We start from the raw sequence: 27,380 nt of genomic DNA, 5'->3' as shown, positions 1-27,380 counted from the left end.
GTACAAAAAATGAGCATCTAGAAAGCCTTTAGACGATGTGCCAAACTAGTCTATATCTATACCTCTATATCTACACCCCTATATTGAGTGCGAATAAATTTGAAAGATTGTCATTGGATGAAGCCAATCAGACGGTGTAGAGATGGCAAATCCGAGCACTATTGGCCATTGGATATCATCTACATTCCACCAGATTCCGCCACATGTACAATCTAGAAGAGTCCATGGTTGAACTTAAGCATAATGCACAAACCTCAAAACACAAGTACTTCTCCTTAGTTCTAGAGCCTTCTGTATCATAACTGCCCAAACTTATTTTCTAGTTCAATTCACATTATTTGTTTTTACTTTATGCTTTACAATGCACAATTCCATGAATCATAAAATAGATTTACTTTTTTATAAAAACTAATTGATTTTGAATGAGATGAACTATAAGAATTAAACGAACGTCTACATCATGCTTATATGACTCAAAGCTTACATGCTATAGTGTTGTATTTATTCATAATTTGGTTGCCAAATCTCATGCATTCAATGCACGTGTACGTTACTCGTACTTCTAGTATGGGCAAAACACATAAATTAGAATTCCAGTGGGATGCTACACAGTGTCTCTCCCTTTTTCAGTTAATATATTATGATAAAAATAATGTGGGGGCATCCATGAAGCCACGTGGCACATGTGGAGGCGTTGTCGCGACCTCCTTGTGTGGATTGATCACATTGACATGCTGCTGGTTCCAGAAGAATGTACTCGTCCTCTCTCACGCACATTGGCAATACATGCACGAAGCGGAGATGTGCACGCAAATAGTCATTCCCTCGCACGCAGACGTGGGTACACGGTGGGACGCATTTTTGTACGAAGATCCACCCCATGTGATAATTTGACGTGTGTAAAGTCGTTCACTTCAATCATGGCCAATTATGCAAATTTAGTGGACGTGAGGGGGGGAAGTAGTTGAGAAAGACATTACTACTCCACTCCATGCATGCGAGTAGTAAAATCATGGGTTGCTACTTCCATTGGTCTCCTTCGTATTTTGTGCCAATTTTGACCATTTTTTTAAGTAGAACAATATTTATGCATGTCATAAAAATTAATGTCATGGAAAACTATGTTCAAATGTGATTCCAATGATATAATTTTTAGTGACATACATTAAAATTTTGTTAGTTAAATTTTTGATCAAAAATTGGCACAAAATAAAAAGGGGGGCAATAAACCAGGACATAGGCAGGATGATCAATTTTTTCCTGGGTTACTGTTGGTGGCCTTTGTATATAAATATGGACGAAGGGAGTACTATTTTTATAATAGCCTCTTATGGCTCTCCTAGCACCTACGCTCGCCTCCCTGCCTCGCCCACCGGATATCGCCATGGAGTACCCTTCCATGTGTAATTCCTTAAATCCCAAGATCCCGCGGGCTGCCCGCTCGCTTTGGCCCGCAACACTGCCGCCTTTGAGCGAAACCCACATGTGTTTCATAGGGGAACCATTGCTAATCACATATCGGTGGCATTGGAGGACATGTCAGGGTTGCGTTTCAGGTGGTGGGCGGCAAGGGAAAATCGGATCGAGGAAGTGTCGCATCGATTGGAGACAAGTTCGAAGGAGCTACGCCTAGCGAAGCACAAGGCGGAGGTGCAAGTCGATCTCAGGGGAGAGATGCTGAGGGAAGTCAGAATCTGGCAGCATCGCATTGATTTCGACCTGGGGCTAATGGTAGAGATCATATTCACAGAGTCGACTGCGGAGGAAAGAACGCGGATGCCTGCGGAATGGCATGAGTAGCTGGAGAAACTGTTCAAATGGGCAGTAGGAGAAGCCAAATCCCGGGACCAGCTGCGGCAGCACCGCTGGGCATGCATCCTAGGCGAGGTGAGCTGCCCTCCTTCCACACCAGCAATGCAATGACCTGCTCGGTTGCTGCTACAGTGAACTTGCAGCGCCATGTCCATTTGCAACCGTGACAATCACTCCATTTACATGTATTGTATTCCCATGAAAATACTTGGTCGTTTGGAAAAGGATGGTGATTGATTTAGCACTAGTTTTTGAATGCTTGGTCGTGATAATCAACCAAACCCACAACGAGAAGTCTCCATCACATAATACTTACGGTCGATAGCACCAACAGACGGTCGGTCGGACCCGCGTCTCACCGAAGGGACACACATCGGCTTGGTCTGAGATGTACAACCAATTACATCACTGACATTTGCGACCGCATTTGAGCACCAGTACTTGAAATTTATGTTCCACTAAACTCATCGGGGGCCATTACGGGCCTCAAAACCAAAACCATCAATTAATCTTTAGCTTGTTCCCATCACATTCCAAAGTAGTACCACCATGGTATACTTAAGTGCAAACCTACACACACCTAGTACGTATCAAACCTGAACGTGTTCCCACTATGCAGGTTTTAGTACTAGTTCCAGTACCAGGTTAGATAAAGGGGAACTACCTAGCCGGAAATCACTCTACCTTCCTCCTCATAAGTCTTTCTTGTTCCTCCGTCCTTGCCGTGGCCGGTGTGTAGAGCTCTAGGTCGAGTATTACTTGTAACAAGGGAGCTGCGACCAAAGCCGTGAAAAAAAGAGGGCTCGCCACCTCGCAGATACCTCGAAATATCTCTCATGGGTAGGCGAGGGCTCCCAGGAGCGCCCTAGCCATGGAGGAGAACAAGACGAGCTGGCGGTGCTGGAGTTGTTATCCCTCAACGACATGCCCGACCGGCTCAATAAGCAGAAGGAGTTCATCGACGGGTTGGTGAGCTGCTGAAGGAGAGCCTCGATGACATGCCCACTGAGCTCAATGAGTAGGGGGAGTTAACCGCCGGCTTGGTGATGCTGCTGAAGAAGAGCATTGCCTCAGGTAAGAACGCGACCGGCGAAATCCTACAACTTCAGGAGAATAAGGCGAAGCTCTGCCACGATCTCGACCTGCTGAAGGAGGAGAACACCATCTGGAAGAAGCTGCATGAGAAGAGTAGTTCCTCGGTTAAGATGATTCACGCCCTTCTCGTGGAACAGAAGGAGGAGTTGGCGAAGCTCCACATCGAGCACCCGGCTGCTGTCAAGGTACGTAATGCGGTCATGGAACAGATGATGAAGGCTCGCATCGAGAAATCCTGCATCATGGACATAATGAAGAAGATGGCGGAGGAGACGTGCGAGTAGATGGAGGTCATGGAGGCAATGAAGAAGCAGTTACGACTCTGCTGCCAGCAATCCTCCATGTAGTAGAGAGCAGCGCCCTAGAATTATGTGTGCATCTTCCTTCTTTTGGGGGGGGGGTAATTTTCCTTCTTCTTTTGCTCCTGTGTTTCTTCTTTTGCTTTGGGTGTTTTGCCGCATGTGTAATGTTCTCCGTGAGGCATGAATAGAACAATGCTAACAATGAGCGGCACCATGGGATCGATGACTACCAAATTAGATCATTTTTATTGCCATATCGCACTGGGCTACCGTGTTTCATGCTCCTCCGTTGTACTAGTACTCCAGCGGAAAACTTGAGTATACCGCATGGTTCGTTGCTCCTCCTCAGGTCGTCGGCAACATTTATACGAGCAGTAAAGTCATAAGGCCCCACCTTCCAGCAGTAACGAGTCGTCAAATCACAAAGACCCTCGCCTCTTGTGAAACCGACCAAGCAAGACTGCCCTGCCCTCTAGCCTTTTGAATGTATACTTTTGTACATTAGTAGTATCGATGGATTGCGCCATGGAGCAAAACTAATAAGATGAAATTAAAGAAAAAAGGTGGTACATATAGAGAGCGCTCATCGCCAAATTATGCATATAGTACTATTAAAAAAGCTAGTACGTGCTTAGATGGGGTGCTGAAGTCTATTAAAGAAATTAGCATACCTATTTAATTCTTTGACAACTAAACTGTTGGCTATATGATGTTGGCCATATATATTGTACGTATATAATGTGGAGAAACGAGTGGTAATACTAGCAACTACAAGATGAACTATAAGAAATACTAGTATGTATGTATTGAAGAGTTAAAGTAACAAGAAGGAACATAACATAGTTCTGCTGGGGGCTCAGCACAACACACCTGTCAAATAAAACTGAGCACCCTGAAATTAAACTAAGCAACTAATCCAGTTGACACTGCATTAGAACCACCATGAGCAACGATACTGCCACCTTACTCAGACTCCTCGTCCACGTGCTCGACCTCATCCTTGTCCCTCTTCCTCTTGGCTGATACTTGTTTGCTTGAACCGCACAGTTGGCTCTCGCTCTTCATCCAACCCTTGGAGATGTTGAAACAATGGTAGGCATCCATTGTAGTGTAATGGATGTGGTCTCTATCTAGTACATTCCACTGCCATGCAAGATGAAACTTGGGCAGAGGTTTCGTCAGTTTACCGTACGAAGGATCAACCATGGCTACTACCAGGGTCAGCTTTGAAGCCTGACAAGAGGACACCAGCCCATTCCTCTAGAGGTTGAAGGGCTGGCCTACAACGAGGCCTGTCCGATCCAGGCCTTCTATGTCGTTCATAAAGTCTACAGAAACGAATTTGACTTTGCCGCCCACGAGGAAGTTCTTAAAATCCTCACACTCAACGTCACCATGCATATGTGGTAGACCAAGAACAAGTTATGCACGCAAACCTGGATCATGGAGGGCTTCTTCTTCTCTTCCTCCTTTAGATTCTCCTCTTTTCCCAGGACTGTGGTGTACTCAACATCTAGCCCAGCAACCCACTCATCACCCTTTGACTTTTCGAACATGCGTCTGAAGCGAGCAAGGCATCCTTTCACCGTCGCGGAAGAATGGGTGTAGATATGTCAAACTCATCGCCAGTCATGGTTCTAACCTTGTACTCACTACCCATAAATGGAGATTTGGGATGCCATGGATTTGGGAGGAGGGTTAGGATTAGTGAACTGCTGTAATGTGAAAGGATGGAGCAAACTGTCGTAATGTTAAAGGACGACCGAGGACGAGTAGGAGCGAGCTGCTAGCGGTTTTATGAGTGTAAAAATGCTGAGTGGGGCATGTGAACGGCAGGGTAGTGGCTTGCCCGATGGATAAATCGATTCATGCATAGTACTATGGGGGCCCAATTAGATGGCATGTCTACTAGACGCCTAATTAAATGGCTTCATGCATCTGCATGTTCGCAGGTCAAGCATCAGGAAAATTACAGGTGATATGATGTTTTCCATGCTCCGATGATATGGGCTTCCGAGAGCCCTTGGATCTGAGATCAAACGGTTGCATGGCATGATTCTAAACCTACGGGTGAATATCCTATCTTGGAGGGCTATTCTGTAAATTTTTAGCAACTTAGCATGCGGCCGTTCGATCTCAGATCCAAGGGCTGTCAGCAGCCCGTATCATGGTCCCGCCTACCACGATCGTTGCCTCCCTCGCGCGGTCGCGCCCTTGGAGATTTTAGACGGCTATAAATTAGCATTTTTTTCCTACTTCGCATGCATGAAACTACTTCCTCCGTCTAGGTGCGTTACGCTATCTGATGTCGGCATGTCATACATAGTCATCACTTAGTCACTCATACAACAAGATTAGCTATAAGGTTGGATACAAGAGTTTATTTACTTGTCTCTATCTCTTTCTTCATAGTATTGGTTGCATTTGCCGAGGAGTTAGGAGTACAGTACTTGGCACTTGTATACGATGGAGGTGGTCTGGAATCAGGGGACTCACATCGGTCATAGCACCGCAGTAACAGTGATAGTTTCAAGTCAAATCATAGGACCCCACCTGTCCAGCAGTAACGAGTTGTCAAATCACACAACCCTCTGTTTGCAGCAGCCTACTCCCTCATATTCTCGTCTCTCTATCGAATCGACTAGGCAAAACTGCCCCGCCTACCGTGCGAGAAAGCCCTGCCCTCGACTTTTAAATATAATTTTGTATCCATGGATTGCGCCATGAAGCAAAGCCTCAAGAAAACGGCAGTACACAAGTATACAACATGCCCGTCGCGTTCGCGTCGCACCCTAGATGGTCGGTCAGTCACGCACGTCGCTCTTCGAATTGAACGCGCGTCATATTGCGTTTGCACACACATGTGGGACCGCAATTAAGAACTGACCATAGGCACACTCCCCAGCCCCACAATTTGGGTGAGTTAATAGAAGAGAGAGACGAGCGATAGTACTAGAGCAGTGTTGTGTAGACGTCGGTGCCTGGACGATCCCTGCATCACATGGGAGATCAATTCGTCCATGCATGTGACTAGACTCCAGCAGACAGCTGGATTGGCTATCGTCTACATATCCTACAGGCTATGTTGTATAGGGTTGTAGTTCTGATGAGAAATCTAAAAAAAGGTTTCTTATCATCTTGCAATATTAGGTGGCCTGTGCTTCAGATCACTGTGAGGGTTAAACAGCGACAACTGAGTTCCTTCATGGCGCTGGTCATTGGGGGTACATGCACGAAGACTACTCGGCTGCCATCTAGGTCAAGTCGGCTATGTTAATTAGGACATCTATCGATTGACCCCTTTTCTATGAGGTTGTCTTTAACTTGAGCTTTGTTCCTCGTCTAGTTTGTCCGTCGGGATTCATGTTGTCTCCTTGGGGAAGTGAGGTTGTGGTTTCTTGTCATGTGGCATTTTTTCGTGTTATATGTTAATCCGGTGCTTCAGATCAAAATGACAACAACTGTGTCTCCGGGGCATGTCCATGAACACTTCTCGGCAGTCATTGACGAGGTCAAGCCGGCTCCGGTAGATAAAAGAAAACTACTCCACTATATAGGTAGAAGCATGTGTGCTTGCTTGCTAGTGTTGCTCTCTTCACACTCTCTCATCCTCTCCAGATCTAAACACGACAGCGGTGGCCACACTCTCTCTCTGCTTACCGCCGGTCACAGATCTAGCCGGATCCCCTTCGTCGGAAGGTGAGAAGGTGCAATGTTCACATGGTTGTCATCAGCGACGGTTCTTACCCACTACCGGTGCATCCTGATTAGCATGCCCTGCCGTTCTCTGCCATGCAGCGCTGGCTAGGGAGGGCCTCCAACCCCTTGTTCCTTGCTGCCGTAGTGTGGGCAAATCCGGCCTCCCGCCGCCCACCTAGCGGCATCTCGGTGACCCTTGGGTATAACTTCCTTCGAAACCGGCATTGCTCTACTTCCCCAGCTCTTGACGTCATTGCATTTGTATCTTTTACTATTTCTCATCCCCCTCGTACATAGGATCGATCGGCTGTCTGAAAGCCACCTAAATTTTTACTATTAAGAGGTAAAACTACTTCAAGCAGTCGAATCTAGTACTACTTGGTTCAAACAGGGAAGAAAGGGGGTTGGGGGAAGATTTGTTACCTGAATCTAGGACTTGGTCGAAAGAGGAAATAATGGGGGTGAAAAGTAGCAGAGACTGGCTATCCAACTGGTCTCATGGTCTAATAGGGAAATAATGGGAAATGTAGTACAAACTCAAGGTAAACCGATCTATTGGTTGAAAAAGGAAAGAAAGTGGGGACTGGGGGACAAGTCAACAGAGGATGTCTAGCACTAGATTTGCTAGCCTCACACAATATAAGGTGGCTATACCGAACAAAAATGGGACCAACCCAGATATCATGTTCTGATGTTTGTTGCCCCATGCCCCTCTTACGTAATGCCACTGGTAAAATGTAGTCCCACTGTTAAAAGTAAGGACACATTAAACCAATTTTGTTTTCAATGTAATGCCTCTAGTAATATGAATCAATGGCACTGTTTTTCATGTCCTGCTAAATTTCCCCTTAAGATAAATTGCTTCTTTTTGTTAGAAATGCAACTGTCCTAGTCCGCCTACTCTCCTGTGCCCAAATACCAACTCTTTAGCAGCTGTTAATGTAATGTTGCTGGTAAATTGAAGCAATGGCACCATTAAAGTAATGTTGTATTTAATGGTTGTCATAGTTAATCCTAATGCCCACACTAATATCTAGCAACGCTCATGCTTTAGAAAATCCTACTATCCTTGTAGGATCACCATTCGGATAAGGAACATGCTTCTTTTCATTTGATGTATGTTTCATCACTTGTTAGTCACCCTCCTTTCCACCTTTTTGTGCAAATAGAGATATACATTTCACGCGTCATCTTAGTTGAACTGCACAAATGATATCCAAATTATAGTTTCACATTGCATGAGCTTCACGACCAACCTTGATGTTGCTCAATTTTATTGCAACTAATGAAGAAGAAGTGGCTAGCTCATGGGACATTGCTTCATTTTAGGTGAACTGCACAAAAAGGTTTACATCACGAGGTATGTTCCTTTTTGGTCCAACCGTTTGCCAAAGATCTTGCATGTTGAGTCTGCTCTTGTGCTACTATTTTGGCGCTGCCATGATAAAGTAGTAATGTTATTATTTTGCACCTTAATCTAGTGGCACTATTAATTTGAGGCAATGTTTTGGCACCTCTAGTGCCACTGAATTTTTTATATATCGAAAGAGCGGGTTTCCTCCGATTTCATTTAAGAAACCCAACCATAGAGAACCATTATCCGACACCATCTCAGTGTAAGCGGGCAGTTATGGAAGTACTACTAGATCGGACTGAGTACTAGTGAGAGACAAGTTCGCCACATAAGCTAGGCAGGTAGGGGGACGCAGCACCAGCTCGACCAAGTTTGCATTACAACCCAAATGCTACCACAGAAACATCAAGGGGGAAGATAGGGACTGAAAGAGCCAGCTTCAGCATCCCAGTATAAGCACCCCTGGCCTGCATCGTTGCGATGCACGGTACACCTCACTTGCCACGTGCTCGACCCTAGTGCCACTGATAAAATGAAGTAACAATACAGTTAAATTAGAGCGAGTTTCCTCTATCATTTCATTTCCAATGTAGATAAAGAAAGTGCTTCTCTTTGTTAGTATATGTTTCATCAACTAGTCCCACTGTTAATGTTTAAGTGTTTCTGCAAACAGGGGTGCTTAATTTTAGTTGATCAGCACAAAAATAGAGATTGGAATGTCTAAAGGCCCCTCCTTGTACTACCGATGTACACTGATGTTCATCACTGGTAGAAGGTGTATCGGGGAGAATTGGATTGATTTCCAGTATGAGGCCTATCATATGAGGCGCCGCAGGGCCCATCTCGCCCTCGCATCATGGCTTACTATGATACTATCGCAATATTTTCTTTTATTTATTAGTTTATGTTTCATCAACTAGTGCCACTATAATGTAATCATGTTTTTCATTATCTGTGCAAACAGGGTTATTCAACTGCATTTTGGTGGAACTGCACAAATGTACGGATGGAACCGGCATATATGCAGAGTGGGAGGTGCCAAGTAAAAATTACCGACACCAACCATGCTCCATCTAAGCATTGGCATCCACCACCACCATTGGGATGGGTGGCGCTCTCTGTGGACAAATTTCTGAAAGAAGCACTAATCTATTTTTATTTATTTGTACACAGTGTCACAACTTTGTTTTTGGTACAGAGATATTTTAAGGTGATTGGCGTAGTACTCGGAGACTGGTTGTAAGCATGATTTTCATTAGTCGTCACACTGATTGTAAGCATGAGCAGATGGAAGATTAGGTTAGTGCAAAGTTTACCTTAAACCCTATCGCCGCCATTTAAACGAGGCAAGCGGCAAGAGAACCATGGAGAATGGTGGGGAAGCGACGTCACACCATCCGGCCTCCTCCTTCGGAGGGATAACAAATACTCGTATGGCTCCAGCTGGCACTGCACCCTCACGAACGGCACACCGTACTCGATCGATTCGTTATCCTCTGGATGCTCGACCTTCGACCTGTACACCCACCACCTCCGCCTGACTTTCTCCTCGGGCGAATCTGTCTATTCCATCGCCCAGAGGAGATACTCGATGAACTCGAAGGACTGCGACATGACTGCCATCAAGGAGTACATCACCGGCCTGATCACCGTCGTCTCGCTCTTTCACATACATTCCCACATGGCCCTCATCGTTCTCAAAATCTCCTACTCATTATCAAACTAAGTAAGGATCTCCCTCAAGCTGGCTAACTTCGGCTGGTCGCCGCCGGTGATCTGCCCGATTCACTGTTGCATCCTCTCCATAGATGTCCTTCTGAGAGGTCTGGTGCTAGCTTTGGAAGATGGGAGGAGAGATGGTGGTCTTGCAATGGAGAAGAGGGAGAGGCGAGATGGTGGTTTTGCAATGGATAAGATGGAGAGGCGAGGGATGGTTTTGCAATGGAGAAGAGGGAGAGGCGAGACGGTGGTTTTGGAATGGAGATGATGGAGAAGAGAGGAGGTGGCTTTGCAATGGAGAAGAGGGAGAGGAGCGTGCGGCAGCGATTTAGGACCGAACAAGAGGGCTAGCACGTTGTGACTGCATCAAAATCAAAATCAATTTACCCTTCAATTAAGAAAGCGACCCCACATTAACAAGTCTCCCTTGTATTTTGGATCATATTTGACCATGATTTTCACAAATAATATATATGTTATACGTTACAAAAATAATATAATTTGAAATTACATTTAGAAATGAACCAAATGATACAATTTTTTATGACATGCATTCACATTTTTCTTGTAAAATATAGTACGTGGTCAAACTTTGACACAAAATAAGCAAAACAAAATAATACTTCCAAGACCAGCGCTGCTCCTCTGCTCTTAAACCACTGATGCTCCTCTCCTGTTCCATTCCGAGTCTAGCACCGCTCCTCTACACTTCCATTTCAAAACCACTGCCCCTCCTCTCATGTTCTAATCCAAAACCAGCACCGCTCCTCTCCCATTCTAATCCAAAACTAGCACCGCTCCTCTCTTCTTCCATTCAAAAACTACAACTGGCGAGTGAAGGTGCTATAGAGAAGTGGACCGATGGAGGAGTACAACCGATTCGTGAGGATCGCAAATGGCGACCCCGTGAAGCTAGCTAGGATGTTGGAGATGCAGTCTTAGTTTGACAACAAGGACCAATTAGCGGCGGCGGCGGTGACATCCATGGATAAATATCTGCAACGGAGTGAAAAGGCGGCGATACTCCCGAAGGGCGTCGTGCGGGAGTACATAGAGCTGCTCCTCTAGGCCATGGAGCAAACAGATTCACCAAATCTGATCGTGAGGCAGCGGTGGTGGGAGTATCGATCCAAGCTGGAGCATCCACCAGAGATTGAAGGATCGAGCATCTACAGGGTGCCGTTTGTGATGGTGTTGTGCCAGAGCGAGCTGGTGGAGTCTTCATCGATCGAAGCACACTTCAAGTGGAGAAAAGCAATTGGCCCAGCAATACTTCCCCGCCATCCTCTCCCTCGCTGTTCACCTCGTCTCACGGGGCGGTTGTCTTCTGCCAAGAAATAGGAGGGACTGCCCCCCAACCCAATAGTTGGGTAGGTTGTGAATTGTCAGGAGGAACTTAGGGTTGTCAGTATTTGCAGGTTGTGAATTGTGTTTTGTGTTGTGTATTTTGAGAGTACTTTCATATATGAATGTCTTTTGAATTACATATTTGCAGTATTGATCATATGAAGTATTTTATGAATTTTGGAGAACTATTTTTAGCACTTAAAAAATGCAGTTTCATATAAATGCGCAGTGTCGGATTCTGGGTTCCACAGACCCTTGAGAGGTTCGAACACTGGGGTGCGTGTGAAGAACTCTCCCCTCCCAGTCTGCCTGCTTAATGATAACACGACCTAGCTCGACGAACCCAAGGGACAAGAGACACAGCGATTTATCCTGGTTCGGCCCCCTTGCAGTGTAATACCCTACTCCAGTTTTGTGGTCGATTGCCTCGAGGGGCCGAGGATGAACTAGTACAGTGGTTGAACAACCTCAGGAGGTGAGGAGTTCTGGAGCTTGATGAGCTGGTGGACGAGAGGATGATCTCAATCTCCCCTATCTATGGTGGTGGTTAAGTCCAATTTATAGTGGCCATGGTCCTCTTCCCAACTGTATGCCGGAAGGGATACCACAACGGCTAAAGGGGGACAACTAGTACAAGCTATCCTGACAAAAGTAGTCATCGCCTGCAAAAGGCTTTGGTGGTGACATTGTGGTGGGCTCCGCGATGACCTCCATCCTGCCGTCCTGGCGGTCTTGGTCTTGTTACACTGATAAGGAAACCTTTGCTTGATTCCTCGGGACTCCGCTCCTGCGCTTGCCTCCTTGGCACCAAAGAGGAAACTGTTACACTGCGCCTGCTGGCGCCCGCCTGGCCTTGGTCATCATGGCTCACGTCATGTGAACTTCGCGAGGTGCACTTTGCCTTGATTTCTCCGCTCCTCGGGAGCAAGCCTGGTGAGGCCGCCCCCCAGGGAGGTCTTGGTGTCGTCCACCTCACGAGGCTTGGTCCCTCGAGATGGTCTTCAATTGTTGTTGCTGAAGCTGGGCCGTACCAGGCCGTTGATGGAGAAACGTCAGAGGTCGAAGGCAGGCAAGTCTGGTAGCCCCGTTCCCAGGACGCTGACAGTAGCCCCGGGGCCCAAGGCGCGCTCGTACATGGCTTTGAGGCGAAGCCAAAGGGTAAGTGCGGAGCGCCATGGGTCCCAACCACCTGCGGCCTCGGTTGACGCGTGGCGATCAATGGGATGTGGGTGCCCCCACTTCCCCATGCAGCCTTGATATTCGCCGGGCTTGGCGGTGGCCGCCACCGGCTCGGCTCCATCTTCATTGCTTGCCGCGCGCTTCCTTGGCTCCTCCATCTTCTCAGCTCTCCCCTATCGACATGGGTCGAGGTTGGTGAAGAACAACAAAGTGAAGAGTCACGCCCCGGCCGAATCGTTGCCGGCCTTCGAGCCTTCCCTCGAGCGGTCAACGATTGTCAACCAGGAGATGCTAGACAAGATCCGTCTGGCGCTCGCCGCCAATTCCAACGAGTGGAACGCGGCGGTGGCTTGGCCTGCTTCCCGCGCTATGGTCGTCATGGCAGCCACTGAGATCCCCATTCATCTCCACGCCCTCTTGGCAGGCTTGATTCCCCCCTTTTCCAATTTCTTTAATGCCATAATTACGCATTACCAAGTCCACGCGCTGCACCTAGATCCCCAACCCATCCTTCTGTTCGTCGTCTTCGCCTTCATCTGCGAGGCCATGGTGGGCATTGTTCCCTCACTGGCCTTGTTTCTCCATTTCTTCTCGCTTCACCTGATCGACGCCCGTCAGTTCTCGGGGTGCATGACCTTCCAGGCTGTGGCAACGACGACCGGCTCAGGGATTGACTTCGAGCTCTAGCCGGTCGTAAATGAATTCTGAAAGCGGTGGGTGTTCATGGATGTCAGCGTGCTCAACTCCCTGCTCTTGCTCCCCCGGGCGCTGGCTGAACCCAGCTCCCAATGGGGCCACGCAAAGCTTGTCGACCCTCAGCTTGCCCATGTTTGGCGCCGGCTGGCCAGGTTGAAGGAGCTTGGGGTGACGGCGCCCATGGTGGTGAAGGAGTTTGTCCAGTGCCGCATTGCTCCGCTCCAGCGCCATTCTCGATGGATGTGGACCTTCACCGGCAGCAGGGACCCCATGCGGCTCCATGTCCCTGCGCTTCCTCCCGAGCCTTTGCGCACAGTGCTCCAGCTCCTGACTGGCGACCGTGTGCCAGCCATGCTTCCGAAGGAGGGCTGCCTCCTGTACTGCTGCTCAAACACAGAGGGGTTCGTGAGGCAGATGTCCCACTTCAATGAGTGGGGGCTGCGCCCGGTTGGGTTTGATGGGCGCCGAAGAACCTTGTCCTTGTGGTCCCCCTGCCTACTGTCGCTGCGGCGCACCCCTCAGAGGTGGACGCTGGGGGGCTGGCGCAGCCGGGTGCTGCCGAGGCGGCTGCTAACGAAGCGCCGCAGCACGGCGCTCCAGAAATGGCAGCCCCCGAGGCTCGGGTGAGCCGTCCTAAGGGAGAGATCGAGGACTTGGAACGATCCGAGGCTCCCGAGGATGCTGCCCCTGAAGCTTAGGGAAGCAGTCCTAAGGTGGTTGTCGGAGAGCTGACGCATCCCAGGGCTCCCGAGGTCGCCACCCTTGGGGCTCCATAGCCAGCCCCAGATGTCGACAGCCGCGCCCCTGGCTTCAGCTAGCTGCGCCTGAACTTCAAGGCACTCCGCTAGAGAAAGGGGCCTCCCAGCTACAGTGGTGGCGCCAACCGGCCGCTGAAGCAAAGAAAGTACATTGCCATAGGCGAGTAAGTACCTCTTCTTTGTGATTTGTGCGTGTTGCATCCTTTCCTGACAATGTACCTTCAGGATCCATTCGTCCGCGGAAGCAAGATATCCTAAGGAGCGGCCTCTACCTGTCCTTAGCTCACCCCTTGTCTCGAGCTCCCTCCGCCAGACCACGATGCATGGCGCATGGCCTGTCCTGGAAGCGGATGTCCTGACGGGGGGGGGGGGGGGGCTTCATCCTGCATTCTTGTCGTCCCTCCTTCAGGGTCCACCCTGGGGTGTGGGAGGCGTGCCGAGGGCTCCCCATGTGTCAGCGGCCCCAGCCCTGGTTTCATCTTCGACTAGCTAGGCCACGCCATCCGGCGCCTCCACCGAGGCCCGGAAGGTAGCAAAGAAGGCGCTCACCTCCAGCCCCCCGCCAGGGACAGGAAGGCCACCACAAGCTTCCACAATAACCCCTGGGACGAAGGATGGACTTGGCCATGCGCTGGAGCTCGCGCGTGGGCGCAGGCAGTGCCGTGGGCCACGGGCTCTTCCGGGAGGCAATGGGTGCGCTGAGCCGGCTCGGAGAAGAGCTTGTCGACGTCGAAGCCCGCCTTGAGATGGAGGACCTTCGGCTGGCGGACGAGTGGTATCAGTTGAAGGTGGCCATCAACCTTGGGCATCTTCAACATGAGCGCGCCAATGCGAAGGCCGAGATATCCCTTGCAACCTCACGCGAGGCCTGCGCCTGGGCCTTGGAGGAGGCGAGGGCGGCCGACCATTGCCGTGAGGCTGCCGAGGAGCGCGAACGAGAACTCCTAGCCTTGAACACTACCCCTGAATAGAAGATTGAGGCATGCACGACCGTCTTGGCGTCAATGAGGGGAGCGCCTTCCAAACAGGGGGAGATCCAGAAACGCGAGGAGGCGCTGATGCTGGAGGCCTCGGAGAGCAGCCTTGAGCTCGAGCGGCTAGAGACGAGGGAGCGCCAGGTGAGCATGGCTGAGGACGCCATCACCGCACGTGAAGCCAAGATCTAGGAGGAGGTTGACCGGAGGGTGGCGAACGCTCATGCAGATCTCGCCGACAAGCATCGCATGGCGCTGGTGTTCCTGGAGGCTCAAGCTAAGGGCAGGATCACCGCCCTTAGGACGAAACTGGATGAGGCGGAGCAGCACGAGGGGTCTGCTGTAGCAGCCCAGGCCACCGCCCAGGCCGACCTGGCCTTCCTGCGCGCCGACTTTCTCACCCTCTAGCAACAGATTGATGTCGCCATGTCCCTCGTGAAGAAGAGCACAGACGAGGCATGTCATCGGCGAACGCTACAGCGTGAGCACGCTTCTATGCTCCAGGACCTTAGGGTGAGGGCCAACCAAGATCTGAGCACTATCTGCGAGGAGAGCCTCCCTCACCTGCATGAGGAAGAGTACGCCAGCCACCTCCGCTTCTTCACCAAATTCGTGACGCGCCTGGAGAATCGGGCCATGAGGGCTCGCGAGCTCGTTGGTGAGAGGAGTCGAGGCCTCCTTGGCCACGCATTCTCGCACGTCTTCAGTCACCTTTAGAACCTCGACCCCCACTTTGACTTTGATGCTGCCATAGCCCTCGTGCCCATGGTTATCCAAGGCAACTTCTTGGATTGGGTGGACGACCACGTGGATGCCCTGGTCGCGGGGTTCGCACCTAAAGATGACGCGGCCGTGGTGGTGGCCAGAGAAGATGGCGCGGACGACGATGATGCAGACGACGCTAGCGACAACTCCGATGGCGGGGACGAAGACATCAAGGTCAGTGAAGGAGGCAGCACTTCCGACTAGCCCCGCGCTCTCCTTGCCTTAACCTGTGTCAAAAAAGGGAAACAGCCGGGCGCAGCCCTGTGGGGTCTGAAAGCATTTTGAGGGGGGGCTTATCATGTATGAAACAGAGTGTATGGAGTGATGGCATTCTCTTTGTGGACAAGGCTTGAGATGCACCATCACGAGCCTGCGAGGCTCCCGAGCTCGGTACTTGTCATACCTTACCTTGGCTCCGTAGGTCTTGGGCGTGCCTCGGCCTCCTGGTCGGACCTTTCTCCTGAGGCGAGCCCTTAGTGGTTCGCGAGGCTCTGGGCCTCCTGAGAAGCCGGTGGATCCGTCCGAGAGGGCCTCGCGAGGAGCGTATGTTAGACCACGGTAGGATACGCACGCCGAAATCTTGCGGCGCATGCATTCTTGGCCCCGAGGGGGTCCTATCCAGGTCGTCTGGATGTGCCTGGCACTGTCTGCCGATCACCCCCCCCCCACTCCCCCCGCTCGTGGGGCACTCTCAAGAGATGGGCAGAAGGCATGAGCCTTGAAATAAAGCGCGCAACTAGAACACAAGAAGTTGGCACAAACCAGAGAAAACTCCCCCCGTTCCAGATGACACGAAAGAACTTCAAATCTCAGTCCGAAAACCGGCGAATCGAGTTACAGAAAAGAGGCGAAAGCAAACAGCCGCGTCCGGCACCTAGCTGGTATTCTTGTCTTCTCACCAGCGCGGAGCTAAGTGCTTTCACTGGATGTGAGCATAGTCATTGGGGCACAGTGTGGATGACCAGCGCGTAGCATGGTGCTTCCACTTGGACATGGGCGAGAGCCCCCGAGGCCAAGGGGTGGCACTCTGGAGACTCCGGGGCGTGTACAGCCCCACTCATTATTACGTGAGAGTGTCACGAGCAGAGACCTTCGTGGGCGCGAGCCTTGCTTCATATCGCCTGAAGAGGGCCCCGCCCTGCGACTCCCCTGACCACCGCTGGGTCGTCCAGAAACCAGGACGAGACCAAGGGGTAGGGGGGACACTAGCGACGCCATCGGTGACACAGGCCCTCTGCAGGGGGAGGGAGCTCACCAGCGCCTCCCGCTGCAGAGGACCTACCTCCGTGCGATGCCTTGCTCCATGCGGCATGAGGGGGGCCCTGCCTCTGGGCCCTGCCCACGCAGCCCCCAGTGTGTTGGTCCTGCCGGGAGCGGGGACACCGCCCTAGGGTCTTCGGCCGCTAATGTGGCTTGGTTCACCTGCGGCCCATGGTTAGCGTAAGCATGCCCCTGGGGTATCGGCCGTAGCCTGAGGTCGTCATCGTCGAAGGGTGCAGCGAAGCTTCTGGTGGCTCGTGGAAAGCCCCGGCCTCCGACGTGCCTTCCACCCAGCTCAGCTCAGGAACGAGCTGGGGTCTTCCTCAGGCGTGTACTCCAGGTCAATCATGCGGGGCATGTAGGCATCTAGGCTGCTGCGTCGGAGCCCCCACTTGGGTGCCCCACACCCTGAGCCATCAGGACCTGCGCCTGGCCCTGGTGGCTGCGGGGTGACGTCCTTGCTAGGCCCCGCAGGGGGCCTCTAGAGCTTGCCCCAGCCATAGGAGGTGTTGTTGTTGTCGAATCCCTCGGGTGCTCCGGGGGGCGCACGGGCGCGTCGGGGTCCGGCGCGCGCTTCTGCCACTACCTGAGACATGGACAGGGAGCAGAAGGGTGTCGCACCCCTGTAGGCGGCGTCGAGTAGTTCGGCGACCCACTACAATAGGGTATCACGGCTGCCCTCCGCCAGCCTAAAATGCAGTAGCTCTCACGCCACTATGATCATGGCCCGCATGTTTACCTGCTCCATACGAGTGTGCGGCGCCTGCGCTGTGGCATAGACCGAAGACTGCGCGGCGGCTCGCGTAAGCCGAGGTGCAAGGGCAGGCGGCGCTGTCCCGTGCCGCCTGCGTCCGGCGGGGCTGGGCGGTGTGTGAGCCGCCTGGAACGTGTGTTGGGGAACGTAGCAGAAAACAAAAATTTTCCTACTCGTTTCACCAAGATCCATCTAGGAGTTCATCTAGCAACGAGTGATTAGATGCATCTACATACCTTTGTAGATGGCGAGCGGAAGCGTTCGAAGAACGGGGATGATGTAGTCGAACACGACGTGATTCAAATCACCGGAGATCCTAGCACCGAACGGACGGTACCTCCGCGTTCAACACACGTACGGAGCGGATGACGTCTCCTCCTTTCTTGATCCAGCAAGGGGGGAGGAGAGGTTGATGAAGTTCCAGCAGCACGACGGCGTGGTGGTGGATGCAGGGCGTCACAGTAGCAGGGCTTCGCCGTGTACTACGAGGGAGAGATGTAACAGGGGAGAGGGAAGCACCAAAGGCTGAGGTATGAAGTCCTCCCTCTCCTCAACTATATATAGGAGGGCCAAGGGGGGTGGTGCGCCAGCCTAGGAGATCCAATCTCCTAGGTGCGGCAGCCAAGGGGAGGTTTCCCTCCCCCCAAGGCACCTAGAGGTGCCTTCCACCATTGGGACTCTTCCCTTAAGTGGAACCCTAGGCGCATGGGCTTTTGGGGCTGGTGCCCTTGCCCCATCTAGGCCAAGGCGCACCCCCTACAGCCCATGTGCCCCCCCGGGACAGGTGGCCCCACCCGGTGGGCCCCCGGGACCCCTCCGGTGGTCCGATACAATACCGATAACCCCGAAACTTGTCCCGATGGCCGAAACAGCACTTCCTATATATAATTCTTTACCTCCGGACCATTCCGGAACTCCTCGTGACGTCCGGGATCTCATCCGGGACTCCGAACAACATTCGGGTTATTGCATACACATATCTTCACAACCCTAGCGTCACCGAACCTTAAGTGTGTAGACCCTATGGGTTCGGGAGACATGCAGACATGACCAGGACGACTCTCCGGTCAATAACCAACAGCGGGATCTGGATACCCATGTTGGCTCCCACATGCTCCACGATGATCTCATCGGATGAACCACGATGTCGAGGATTAAACAACCCCGTATACAATTCCCTTTGTCAATCGGTATGTTACTTGCCCGAGACTCGATCGTCGGTATCCCAATACCTTGTTCAGTCTCGTTACCAGCAAGTCACTTTACTCGTACCGTAATGCATGATCCCGTGATCAACCACTTGGTCACCTTGAGCTCATAATGATGATGCATTACCGAGTGGGCCCAGTGATACCTCTCCGTTATATGGAGTGACCAATCCCAGTCTCGATCCGTGTCAACCCAACAGACACTTTTGGAAATACCTGTAGTGCACCTTTATAGTCACCCAGTTACATTGTGACGTTTGATACACCCAAAGCACTCTTACGGTATCCGGGAGTTACACGATCTCATGGTCAAAGGAAAAGATACTTGACATTGGAAAAGCTCTAGCAAACGAACTACACGATCTTGTGCTATGCTTAGGATTAGGTCTTGTCCATCACATCATTCTCCTAATGATGTGATCCCGTTATCAATGACATCCAATGTCCATAGCCAGGAAACCATGACTATCTGTTGATCAACGAGCTAGTCAACTAGAGGCTTACTAGGGACATATTATGGTCTATGTATTCACACGTGTATTACGATTTCCGGATAATACAGTTATAGCATGAATAAAGACAATTATCATGAACAAAGAAATATAATAATAATACTTTTATTGTTGCCTCTAGGGCATATTTCCAACAGTCTCCCACTTGCACTAGAGTCAATAATCTAGTTACATTGTGATGAATCGAACACCCATGGAATTCTGGTGTTGATCATGTTTTGCCCTAGCGAGAGGTTTAGTCAACGGATCTGCTATATTCAGGTCCGTATGTACTTTACAAATCTCTATGTCTCCATCTTGAACATTTTCACGAATGGAGTTGAAGCGACGCTTGATGTGCCTTGTCTTCTTGTGAAACCTGGGCTCCTTAGCAAGTGCAATAGCCCCAGTGTTGTCATAAAAGAGTTTGATTGGCCCCGACGCATTGGGTATGACTCCTAGGTCGGTGATGAACTCCTTCACCCATATTGCTTCATGTGCTGCCTCTGAGGCTGCCATGTACTCCGCTTCACATGTAGATCCCGCCACGACGCTCTGCTTGCAGCTGCACTAGCTCACTGCTCCACCATTCAACATATACATGTATCCGGTTTGTGACTTAGAGTCATCCAGATCTGTGTCGAAGCTAGCGTCGACGTAACCCTTTACGACGAGCTCTTCGTCACCTCCATAAACGAGAAACATTTCCTTAGTCCTTTTTAGGTACTTTAGGATATTCTTGACCGCTGTCCAGTGTTCCTTGCCGGGATTACTTTGGTACCTTCCTACCAAACTTACGGCAAGGTTTACATCAGGTCTGGTACACAGCATGGCATACATAATAGAACCTATGGCTGAGGCATAGGGGATGACACTCATCTCTTCTATATCTTCTGCTGTGGTTGGGCATTGAGCCGAGCTCAATTTCATACCTTGCAAAACAGGCAAGAACCCTTTCTTGGACTGATCCATTTTGAACTTCTTCAAAATCTTATCAAGGTACGTGCTTTGTGAAAGACCTATGAGGCGTCTCGATCTATCCCTATAGATCTTGATGCCTAATATATAAGCAGCTTCTCCAAGGTCCTTCATTGAAAAACTCCTATTCAAGTAGGCCTTGATGCTGTCCAAGAGTTCTATATCATTTCCCATCAAAAGTATATCATCTACATATAGTATGAGGAATGCTACAGAGCTCCCACTCACTTTCTTGTAAACGCAGGCTTCTCCATAAGTCTGCGTAAACCCAAACGCTTTGATCATCTCATCAAAGCGAATGTTCCAACTCTGAGATGCTTGCACCAGCCCATAAATCGAGCGTTGGAGCTTGCACACCTTGTCGGCATTCTTAGGATCGACAAAACCTTCCGGCTGCATCATATACAATTCTTCCTTAAGGAAACCATTAAGGAATGCCGTTTTGACGTCCATTTGCCATATTTCATAATCGTAGAATGCGGCAATTGCTAACATGATTCGGACGGACTTTAGCTTCGCTACCGGTGAGAAAGTCTCATCGTAGTCAACCCCTTGAACTTGTCGATAACCCTTAGCGACAAGCCGAGCTTTATAGATGGTCACATTACCATCCGCGTCTGTCTTCTTCTTAAAGATCCATTTATTTTCTATGGCTCGCCGTTCAACGGGCAAGTCAGTCAAAGTCCATACTTCGTTTTCATACATGGATCCTATCTCGGATTTCATGGCTTCTAGCCATTTGTCGGAATCCGGTCCCGCCATCGCTTCTTCATAGTTCGAAGGTTCACCGTTGTCTAACAACATGATTTCCAAGACAGGGTTGCCGTACCACTCTGGTGCGGAACGTGTTCTCGTGGACCTTCGAATTTCAGTAGGAGCTTGATCAGAAGTATCTTGATCATCATGAATAAATTCCTCTCTAGTCGGTGCAGGCACCTCAGGAACATTTTCTTGAGTTGCGCCATTTACCGGTTCAAGAGGCAATACTTCATCAAGTTCTACTTTCCTCCCACTTACTTATTTCGAGAGAAACTCTTTCTCTAGAAAGAATCCATTCCTGGCAATAAAGATCTTGCCTTCGGATCTGAGGTAGAAGGTATACCCAGCAGTTTCTTTAGGGTATCCTATGAAGACGCATTTTTCCGACTTGGGTTCGAGCTTTTCAGGTTGAAGTTTCTTGACATAAGCATCGCATCCCCAAACTTTTAGAAACGACAGCTTAGGTTTCTTCCCAAACCATAATTCATACGGTGTCGTCTCAACGGATTTCGACGAAGCCCTATTTAAAGCGAATGCGGCAGTCTCTAAAGCATAGCCCCAAAAAGATAGCGGTAAATCGGTAAGAGACATCATAGATCATACCATATCTAATAGAGTGCGATTACGACGTTCGCACACACCATTACGCTGAGGTGTTCCAGGCGGCGTGAGTTGTGAAACTATTCCATATTTTCTTAAGTGTGTGCCAAATTCGTGACTCAAGTATTCTCCTCCACGATCTGATCGTAGAAACTTGATTTTCCTGTCACGTTGATTCTCAACCTCACTCTGAAATTCCTTGAACTTTTCAAAGGTTTCAGACTTGTGTTTCATTAAGTAGACATACCCATATCTACTCAAGTCATCAGTGAGGGTGAGAACATAACGATAGCCACCGCGAGCCTCAACACTCATTGGACCGCAGACATCAGTATGTATGATTTCCAATAAGTTGGTTGCTCGCTCCATTGTTCCTGAGAACGGAGTCTTGGTCATTTTTCCCATGAGGCATGGTTCGCACGTGTCAAATGATTTATAATCAAGAGACTCTAAAAGTCCATCTGCATGGAGCTTCTTCATGCATTTGACACCTATGTGACCAAGGCGGCAGTGCCACAAGTATGTGGGACTATCATTATCAACCTTACATCTTTTGGTACTCACACTATGAATATGTGTAGCTATACGCTCGAGATTCATTAAGAATAAACCAATGACTATCGGAGCATGACCATAAAACATATATCTCATATAAATAGAACAACCATTATTCTCGGATTTAAATGAGTAGCCATCTCGTATTAAACGAGATCCTGATACAATGTTCATGCTCAAACATGGCACTAAATAACAATTATTGAGGTTTATAACTAATCCCGTAGGTAAATGTAGAGGTAGCGTGCCGACGGCGATCACATCGACCTTGGAACCATTCCCGACGCGCATCGTCACCTCGTCCTTCGCCAGTCTCCGTTTATTCCGCAGCTCCTGCTGTGAGTTACAAATATGAGCAACGGCACCGGTATCAAATACCCAGGAGTTACTACGAGCACTGGTAAGGTACACATCAATTACATGTATATCAAATATACCTTTGGTGTTGCCGGCCTTCTTGTCCGCTAAGTATTTGGGGCAGTTCCGCTTCCAGTGACCCTTCCCTTTGCAATAAAAGCACTCTGTCTCAGGCTTGGGTCCATTCTTTGACTTCTTCCCGACAGCTTGCTTGCCGGGCGCAGCAACTTCCTTGCCGTCCTTCTTGAAGTTCTTTTTACCCTTGCCCTTCTTGAACTTAGTGGTTTTATTCATCATCAACACTTGATGTTCCTTCTTGACTTCTACCTCTGCTGATTTCAGCATAGCAAATACTTCAGGAATGGTCTTTACCATCCCCTGCATATTGAAGTTCATCACAAAGCTCTTGTAGCTTGGTGGAAGCGACTGGAGGATTCTGTCAATGACCGCGTCATCCGGGAGATTAACTCCTAGCTGAGTCAAGCGGTTATGTAACCCAGACATAGTGAGTATGTGCTCACTAACAGAACTATTTTCCTCCATCTTACAGCTGAAGAACTTATCGGAGACTTCATATCTCTCGATCCGGGCATGAGCTTGAAAAACCATTTTCAGCTCTTCGAACATCTCATATGCTCCATGTCTCTCAAAACGCTTTTGGAGCCCCGGCGCTAAGCTGTAAAGCATGCCGCACTGAACGAGGGAGTAGTCATCAATACGTGTCTGCCAAGCGTTCATAGCGTCTTGGTTCTGTGGGACGGGTGGATTACCTAGCGGTGCTTGCAGGACATAATCTTTCTTGGCAGCTATGAGGATGATCCTCAGGTTCCGGACCCAGTCCGTATAGTTGCTGCCATCATCTTTCAGCTTGGTTTTCTCTAGGAACGCGTTGAAATTGAATTCGACGTTGGCCATTTGATCTACAAGACATATTGTAAAGATTTTAGACTAAGTTCATGATAATTAAGTTCATCTAATCAAATTATTAATGAACTCCCACTCAGATTAGACATCCCTCTAGTCATCTAAGTGTTACACGATCCGAGTCGACTAGGCCGTGTCCGATTAACACGTGAGACGGACTAGTCATCGCCGATGAACATCTTCATGTTGATCGTATCTTCCATACGACTCGTGTTCGACCTTTCGGTCTCTGTGTTTCGAGGCCATGTCTGTACATGCTAGGCTCGTCAAGTTAACCCGAAGTGTTTTTGCATGTGTAAAACTGTCTTACACCCGTTGTATGTGAACGTAAGGATCTATCACACCCGATTAACACGTGGTGCTTCGAAACGACGAACTGTAGCAACGGTGCACAGTTAGGGGAGAACACTTCTTGAAATTGTTGTAAGGGATCATCTTATTTACTACCGTCGTTCTAAGTAAACAAGATGCAAAACATGATAAACATCACATGCAATCAAATAATAATAGTGACATGATATGGCCAATATCACATAGCTCCTTTGATCTCCATCTTGGGGCTTCATGATCATCCTGTCACCGTCATACTCATCGACATGTAAGTTGTGATTCCTTGTACAATAGCATGAACATCTCATACATCACATATAGATCATTCATCATTCATCACAACTTTGGCCATATCATATCACAAAGCACTTGCTGCAAAAACAAGTTAGACGTCCTCTAATTGTTGTTGCAGATTTTACGTGGCTAAAGTAGGGTTCTAACAAGAACGTTTTCTTACCTACGTGAAAGCCACAACGTGATTTGTCAACTTCTATTTACCCTTCATAAGGACCCTGTTCATCGAATCTGCTCCAACTAAAGTAGGAGAGACAGACACCTGCCAGCCACCTTATGCAACTTGTGCATGTTAGTCGGTGGAACCGGTCTCACGTAAGCATACGTGTAAGGTTGGTCCGGGCCGCTTCATCCCACAATACCGTTGAAGCAAGATAAGACTAGTAGCGGCAAGAAAGTTGACAACATCTACGCCCACAACAAATTGTGTTCTACTCGCGCAAGAGAACTACGCATAGACCTAGCTCATGATGCCACTGATGGGGAACGTAGCAGAAAACAAAATTTTTCCTACTCGTTTCACCAAGATCCATCTAGGAGTTCATCTAGCAACGAGTGATTAGATGCATCTACATACCTTTGTAGATCGCGAGCGGAAGCGTTCGAAGAACGGGGTTGATGTAGTCGAACACGACGTGATTCAAATCACCGGAGATCCTAGCACCGAACGGACGGTACCTCCGCGTTCAACACACGTACGGAGCGGATGACGTCTCCTCCTTTCTTGATCCAGCAAGGGGGGAGGAGAGGTTGATGAAGATCCAGCAGCACGACGGCGTGGTGGTGGATGCAGGGCGTCACAGTAGCAGGGCTTCGCCGTGTACTACGAGGGAGAGATGTAACAGGGGAGAGGGAAGCATCAAAGGCTGAGGTATGAAGTCCTCCCTCTCCTCAACTATATATAGGAGGGCCAAGGGGGGTGGTGCGCCAGCCTACGAGATACAATCTCCTAGGTGCGGTAGCCAAGGGGAGGTTTCCCTCCCCCCCAACGCACCTAGAGGTGCCTTCCACCATTGGGACTCTTCCCTTAAGTGGAACCCTAGGCGCATGGGCTTTTGGGGCTGGTGCCCTTGGCCCATCTAGGCCAAGGTGCACCCCCTACAGCCCATGTGGCCCCCCGGGACAGGTGGCCCCACCCGGTGGGCCCCCGGGACCCCTCCGGTGGTCCCGATACAATACCGATAACCCCGAAACTTGTCCCGATGGCCGAAACAGCACTTCCTATATATAATTCTTTACCTCCAGACCATTCCGGAACTCCTCGTGACGTCCGGGATCTCATCCGGGACTTCGAACAACATTCAGGTTACTGCATACACATATCTTCACAACCCTAGCGTCACCGAACCTTAAGTTTGTAGACCCTACGGGTTCGGGAGACATGCAGACATGACCGGGACGACTCTCCGATCAATAACCAACAGCGGGATCTGGATACCCATGTTGGCTCCCACATGCTCCACGATGATCTCATCGGATGAATCACGATTTCGAGGATTAAACAACCCCGTATACAATTCCCTTTGTCAATCGGTATGTTACTTGCCCGAGACTCGATCGTCGGTATCCCAATACCTTGTTCAGTCTCGTTACCAGCAAGTCACTTTACTCGTACCGTAATGCATGATCCCGTGATCAACCACTTGGTCACCTTGAGCTCATAATGATGATGCATTACCGAGTGGGCCCAGTGATACCTCTCCGTTATATGGAGTGACAAATCCCAGTCTCGATCCGTGTCAACCCAACAGACACTTTCGGAAATACCTGTAGTGCACCTTTATAGTCACCCAGTTACGTTGTGACGTTTGATACACCCAAAGCACTCTTACGGTATCCGGGAGTTACACGATCTCATGGTCAAAGGAAAAGATACTTGACATTGGAAAAGCTCTAGCAAACGAACTACACGATCTTGTGCTATGCTTAGGATTAGGTCTTGTCCATCACATCATTCTCCTAATGATGTGATCCCGTTATCAATGACATCCAATGTCCATAGCCAGGAAACCATGACTATCTGTTGATCAACGAGCTAGTCAACTAGAGGCTTACTAGGGACATATTATGGTCTATGTATTCACATGTGTATTACGATTTCCGGATAATACAGTTATAGCATGAATAAAGACAATTATCATGAACAAAGAAATATAATAATAATACTTTTATTATTGCCTCTAGGGCATATTTCCAACAACGTGAAGTGGAGGTCCTCCTGAGCGGATGACACCGTCTGGGCAGGCTAAGTGGCCCAGTGCTCCATCCGGGCTGTCAGGCGATGACTGGCTGGGTGGAAGAAGAGAGGACCCGACGCACCCCTACCTGGCGCGCCAAATATCGGATTCAGGGTCCCGCAGACCCTTGAGATGTTCGAACACTGGGTGCATGCGAAGAACTCTCCCCTCCCAGTCTGCCTGCTCAATGATTCCACGGCCTAGCTCAACAAACCCAAGGGACAAGAGACACAGCGATTTATCCTGGTTCGCGCCACCTTGCGGTGTAATACCCTACTCCAGCTTTGTGTTGAGGATGAAAAAGTATAGTGGTTGAACAGCCTCAGGAGGTGAGGTGTTCTTGACCTCGATGAGCTGGTGGACGAGAGGATGATCTCAATCTCCCCTGTCTATGGTGGTGGCTAAGTCCTATTTATAGTGGCCTTGGTCCTCTTCCCAAATGTAGGCGGGAAGGTATCCCACAACGGCCAAATTAAAAGGGGACAACTAGTACAAGCTATCCTAATAAAAGTAGTCTTCGCCTGCAAAAGGCTCTGGTGGTGACGCTGTGGTGGGCTCCGCGATGACCTCCGTCCTGCCGTCCTGGTGGTCTTGGTCTTGTTACATCGATAAGGAAACCTTTGCTTGATTCCTCGGGACTCCGCGCCTGCGCTTGCCTCCTTGGCACCGAAGAGGAAACTGGTACACCGCACCCGCTGGCGCTCGCCTGGCCTTGGTCATCATGGCTCACGTCATGTGAACCTCACGAGGTGCACCTTGCCTTGATATCTCCGCTCCTCAGGAGCCAGTCTGGTGAGGCCGCCCCCCAGTGAGGTCTTGGTGTCGTCCGCCTCACGAGGCTTGGCCCCTCATTAGGGTCTTGGATTGTTGTTGCTGAAGCTGGGTCGTACCAGGCCGTTGATGGAGCCACGTCATGGGCCGTAGGAAGGCAAG

The sequence above is a fragment of the Triticum urartu genome, chromosome 6A (genome assembly GCF_056163025.1).
Source record: "Triticum urartu cultivar PI428250 chromosome 6A, HENAU_Tu73, whole genome shotgun sequence".
Classification (NCBI taxonomy): Eukaryota; Viridiplantae; Streptophyta; class Magnoliopsida; order Poales; family Poaceae; genus Triticum; species Triticum urartu.
The sequence above is the reverse complement of the archived record's forward strand: the minus strand, read 5'-3'. Positions refer to the sequence as shown.